Source organism: Oryctolagus cuniculus, chromosome 4, assembly GCF_964237555.1.
Source record: "Oryctolagus cuniculus chromosome 4, mOryCun1.1, whole genome shotgun sequence".
Classification (NCBI taxonomy): Eukaryota; Metazoa; Chordata; class Mammalia; order Lagomorpha; family Leporidae; genus Oryctolagus; species Oryctolagus cuniculus.
The window spans coordinates 157297731-157303849 of NC_091435.1; the positions used below are offsets into that span (position 1 = coordinate 157297731).

General features: G+C 42.2%; 1 protein-coding gene across 8 annotated transcripts in view; it reads right to left on the reverse strand.

Annotated features, from left to right (window-relative positions):
• The window catches only part of ZNF385D (zinc finger protein 385D), a 1067118-nt gene that overhangs the window by 73768 nt on the left and 987231 nt on the right, over window positions 1–6119 (reverse strand). The gene's annotated exons all lie outside the window — the stretch shown is intronic.

Consider the following 6119-nt stretch of genomic DNA (forward strand, 5'->3'; position numbering starts at 1 on the left):
CACCCCCGCCCCTGCCCATGTCCATACTGCTCTTTCTGCTTGTCCCTTTAGAGACCTCATATTTCTTACATTTTGATTTCATCTCCTGAGCAAGACTCAAAGCTCCTTGATGACAGCGACTTATCTAAAAACACCCACCTGACACGGTCTCTTCTGTTAGGCATTGAGTGGCTAGCTGCTGATTTTCACAGCTCCCAATTTAAAGGCTGTCCCTCTCCAGAAACTGACTTAGCTGAGATTGAAAGAATTTATCTAGAGACTCACAAATCCAGCCAATGACCAGTTGAGTGGAAGGGATGTTCAGTGAATAATGAGGCTAATCTGACTGATGATCAAGATTTGGCCACGCATACAGATGAGCACCCAACTTGAAATGAGGTGTCACTGCACACATTAATTTATAACTGCATATGAGGAAATGGAGCCAAGTGTCATAAATACAAGTACAAGCCTTTCAAACGCACACATTTCATGGACTCATATTTGATGATGATATTCGATAAAGGCTCACATCAGTCATGCCACAGCCTCCTGTCCTGATTACAAAGTGCACGCTGTCCATTTCTGTGAACATGATGACACGTTCCCACAAGATGATAAATGCCCTCACATGTAACAGAAAGGGCTTCAAACATGCCTCCAGTACTTCTTGGTGATTTTGTAGCAATAAACATCTTGACTGGATTTCCTATGTGCTGCAGAGTAAAAAGTAAAAGGCTTTAATATTAGGAAAGTACAAATGTAAAGAAATACAAGTCAGAGGCCAGTGCTGTGGTGTAGTGGGTAAAGCCTCTGTCTTGCAATGCTGGCTGCTCATGTCCAGTCCAGTTCTCTGCTAACGTGCCTGGGAAGTCAGCACGACTTGGGCCCTGCCACCCATTTGGAGACCCAGAAGAGGCTCCTGGCTCCTGGCTCCAGAGCAGCCCAGCTTCGTCTGTCCATTGCAGTCATTTGGGGAATGAACCAGTGAATGGAACATCTCTCTGTTTCTCCCTCTCTCTCTGTAACTCTGCCTTTCAAATAAATAAACAAACCTTTAAAAAAGAAATACAAGTCAGAGTATCTGGGCACGGGGATAGATAATATTAGATGACATCTAGTACAACCACAGTCTACAGCTGGAACCTGCTCTAGAGTATTCCTATTACCCCATTACACTGTCTGCGGTAAAATTCTCCCAAAGCCAGGGAGAATATCTGGAATGCTCTATTTGAAAGAAAATTCTTTTATTCTTTCACTCATTCATTCACATATGGTGTCTGGCCACTGTGTTATGATTTTTGTTATAATCTGGGGCTAATGCAAAGCATTAAGAAAATTTCCATGAACGAGACAGCCATATTCCTGATTTTAAGGAACTTCTGTTCTACTAAAGGTGGCAGTAAGAGACAAAACTAATAAATTACTTCCAAGTGTGACAGAGTGCGTGAAAAGTGGTATCAATAGTAAGTTCTGTTATAATGATTCTTAAATTTAGCGGTGTTCTCCACCCACTGGCCCTGTTGTATACTCTCATGTCACACAGAACAAAGCTTTTTATTTCTCTGTACAGTGACACATCAGATACTTGAGGCTAACACACACCTTACCTTCAAACCTCTCTAGGACAAATGTCTTTGGTATTTATTAAAAATCAGTTATTTGAGAGAGAAGAAGAGAGAGAGAAACTGATGCTGTTTGTTGGTTTACTGCCTGTGCAGGCCAAGAATAGGCGAGGTAAAACCCCACATAGATAGCAAGAATCCTGCTACTCAAGTCATCTCAGCTGCCTCCTAGGGGCTTTATGTGCAGGAAGCTGGAGTCAACAGCCAGAGCCTGGTATCAAATCTGAGTATATAGGTATTCTAACCACTAGGCCAAAAGCTCGCTCCCAGAATTTATTTAATTCTTTCACATTTGACAAAATGTCATGGCCCTTCGTTTGCTACTCTGGTCCTACATAATATTTTTGTTTTTTTTTATCCTGTTTTTCAATCTGCTGTTTTTACTCACAGATTTGCTTGAATTAATTATATGAATTCAACATAAATGCAAAAAGAACTTGGAAGTGGAGAAGAATAACAGATATTTGTTGAGCACTTGTCTCCACTGCAAGTTCCAAATCTCATCTAACACAGTGATAATAGATCTAATAATACTATCATCTTTTTCATTGTCAACCCTGTACATTTACTAATGTTTCCAAGTGTGATGACACAAAAATATGTGCATGCACACATTCACACACAACACATACAATATCACACACAATATGACATTAACATCATACTAGAAGAGAGAAAACTGATTAAGAGAATTGAATATCTTTACTTAAACTATAACACAAAAAGCTGGATCATAATGCTTAGTATTCAGGATCTGTCCTATGGAAACAGATTTGTTGGATTCAAATCCTAGCTACAGCTAAATCATTAAGAGCTATGTGGGGAACTGCTTTAACTCTCTGTCCCTTAAGGTCTTCAGCTCACAAAATAAGAGCAAGATCAAAACCTTTAATGAGCTGCTATGAGAATTAAATGAATCAATCCGTGTAAAAATCAAAGTGCCTGACTCGCAGTAAATGCCACAGATTGTAAGCTACTGTTGCCATTGCAATTGGATGTGCAACCAAAATACATTTGGAGGGTTTGGGAGGATAGACTTTACCATGGAGCTTACATATTTATATCATTACAGTCTTTCCAGGTTGAATGGTCTCCTGTGGATTTCTCTTTAATTTATGAAGAGGGATAAAACTGTATATGTCTTAACCTTCTTGAGCTTGTTCTACTTCTTCTTCCTTTCTATTAAACTCAAAGAGGATTACAATCATTCACATATTTATTTTAATATTCCTGACAGTGAAGACAACAAGAGAAACATGACTGCCGTTACTAGGAAGAAAAAAAAAACACATCAGTTTCATAGGGACCGAATATCCTCTTAGCTTTCCTGGCGCCACAGCCATCTGCATATCTAGAATAGATACTTCTACTGTATTACCACGAAGGCAAAACTCTCTATCTGTTCAAGTGCCTTTAACTCTCTATTCAAATGTATCTCTCCAATTACCCTGGTCCTCAGACTTCTGTCCACCCAATGTCATGGCCCTGTAGAAACAGGACAGAAATACCATTTAGGAGACTGCAAGGAGAGTAGATTCGAGCCCACTTGGAAGTTTGCTACTTCAGTCTTGGCCATCTCCTTAGACCAGGGTTTTTAGAGCATGAATAAATCCAGCCAGTTTCAGTTTTTTGGAAAGAAAGTTTCAGCTGAATCTCTCCAAAGTGGTCCAAAAGCATTACCTGAAGGTAGAACTTAGAATTGGATTTCTAGTCCCAGAGGACACCTCTGTTGCTGCTAGAATCAGCCGAAAGCCCTAGCATGTAGCAAGTACATTTGCAATAAGTGTCTATTAATAAGCTGACAAAAGTTTACCAGTTAAAAGCTGAAGAATGCCACTTAATGCTGTCTTTTTGCTTTTAATGGACTGAAATCTGTTAAAATGATTTAAAAAGGCAATTTTTTTTCTTGCAGTTGAAGACTAGGTACACACAAGCATGCACAGGTACACATATACGCACACACACAATGCTAAGATGGATTCCAACAGGCCCTGCCCCAAAACCAGCTGAAATGCAGCAAAACCAATAATCCGCACGGCCCAGAGAATCCCAAAGAAAGGCTGGCGAGGAAACTCGAGACATCCCACTCAGTTAGAATTTCTATGATCATATTATCAACTTTCCTGAGGCTAGTAAATCAGTGGAGCAAAAACGAGGCGCACTTGGTCTTCAGACAGAGAAGGCTAGAATGCCACAACAGACATCTCAGGGCTCTCAAAACAAGGTGCATTCTCTGAAGAGCTCTTCTGGGGCCTTCAGTGCAGAGAATGGCTTATTGAGTGCAAAAATGAGAGAAGTTAGGGGATGGTGTTTTCAAAGACTTTCCTCATTCTTTAACTTCCCAGAGTGGTATTTCCATGTATTCTTGGATTCTTGATATCAAACCAACCAGCTGATCCAGTCCTGTGAATGAGGTTTTTGCTTTGGTGACACCTGTCAGAGTTCAGCTTTACTAGGTGATGCCAAGTGCTCTTCCAGGTAGAAACGCCCTGCCCCACGCTGTGTTACACGGTGTCCTGAATGTGCAATGGGTCCCAGGCCGCCAGGGCACTGTGAGCGCCCTGCCCCTCACCGGGTCAGAACGTGGGCTCGGTGTCAAGCGTGTCCCACTCTCTGGTTGTGAGCACCACTTCAGACTTACTTCCCTGTTGCATTTTGGACTCACAGCCTTCTTCTGACCACTTAAGGTTCTCTACTCAGCTTTATATATAATTTCCTAAAATCCTTTTCTTTCAGATGCATGGGTCAGGTGCTTCAGACATTATACACACCTTGTTTTAGCTCCCACTTGCCTTAGTCACTACTACCAACACATCCTTCCTATTGTCCAAATTTCTCTCATGTTCTCCAAATATTGTCGATCTGCCTTTTCTGTTGCTGTTGTTCCAATCCAAAAAAAGTAAAATAAATAAAATACCACTGTGACAAATTCCATTGTTTAAAGTCAACTGTAGGAATAGCAGCTCCCAGCTCACATGGTGTTCCTGCAGTGAGACTTGGTACTCTACCATCATTGGGTGGAATCTATCCCTGTCCCCTTGTGCCAGTATCAACAGTACAGTGAGAGGACAGTGTGACTTCAGAAGCTATGTCATAAAAGGATATACAGGTTCAGCTTGGATGTCTTCTTGTAACCCAAATGCCACATTGTGGAAAAGCCCAGGTCATCCAAAGAGAGGGCATTAGCAGGTGCCCAAGCAAACAGCCCCAGGTCAGGATCCATTCAACAGGCTGTATCCACATCCTGAGAGGTGACTGAGGAAGGCATTGAAACGGCTCACTCAAGTGCCCTTCTGACTATAACAGAATGCTTTCCCCTCTCTGCCTGAGGAAGGGCTGCCCACTTAACTCAGTCAACCACTAGAATTATGGAACTAATAATAGTTGATTGCTGGTGTTTAATTTTTACCACAAAGTTTGGAATGGTTTGTTTTGAGTACAAAAAATAATTGGAACAAACATTAGCTGGCTGAATAAAAGGAAAGATTTAGACTAGGGATTTGCAAACTATGGCTCCAGGGCCAAAACAGGCCCACTGCCTGTTTCAGTAAATAAAGTTTCATTGGAACACAGTCTCATTCATCCATTTGCATATGAAAATGGCTGCTTTCGGCCGGCGCCGCGGCTCACTAGGCTAATCCTCCGCCTAGCGGCGCCGGCACACCGGGTTCTAGTCCTGGTCGGGGCGCCGGATTCTGTCCCGGTTGCCCCTCTTCCAGGCCAGCCCTCTGCTGTGGCCCGGGAGTGCAGTGGAAGATGGCCCAGGTGCTTGGGCCCTGCACCCCATGGGAGACCAGGAAAAGCACCTGGCTCCTGGCTCCTGCCATCGGATCAGCGCGGTGCGCCGGCCGCGGTGGCCATTGGAGGGTGAACCAACGGCAAAGGAAGACCTTTCTCTCTGTCTCTCTCTCTCACTGTCCACTCTGCCTGTCAAAAAAAAAAAAAAAAAAAGAAAAAAGAAAAGAAAAAGAAAATGGCTGCTTTCATGCCGCTTGGTCAGAACTGAGTAGTTAAGATAGGGGCTAAAATATTTACTACATGGGCCATTGAGGAAAATAATTGTCAAAACCTTATAAGACAAAACAAACAAACAAACAAACAAAAAAAACAAAACCTTATAAGACAAATGGATGAATGGATAACTTTTCTGTTTGACTTTTAAAAAATACTTAGTTTAAAGCCAGAAAGACAGAGATAGCCAGACAGATATCCAGAGATAGACAGAGAGCTCCCATCCTTTAGTTCATGCCCCAAATGCTGGCAATAGCCAGGGCTGCGTCAGTGTGAAGCCAGAAGCCAGTAACTCAGTTCAGGTTTCCCACATGGGAAGCAGAGACTAAAGTACTTATCACTTATTGCCTTCCAGGGTACACATTAGCAGAAGCTGCAATTGGGAATTTAGTTGTAACTTGAACCCAGGTACTACTTTATGAAATTTGGTTGTCCCAACAAGTACCTTAACCCCTATGCCAAACCTCCATCCTTTTTTAACAGTAGATATTTACATTTTGTCAT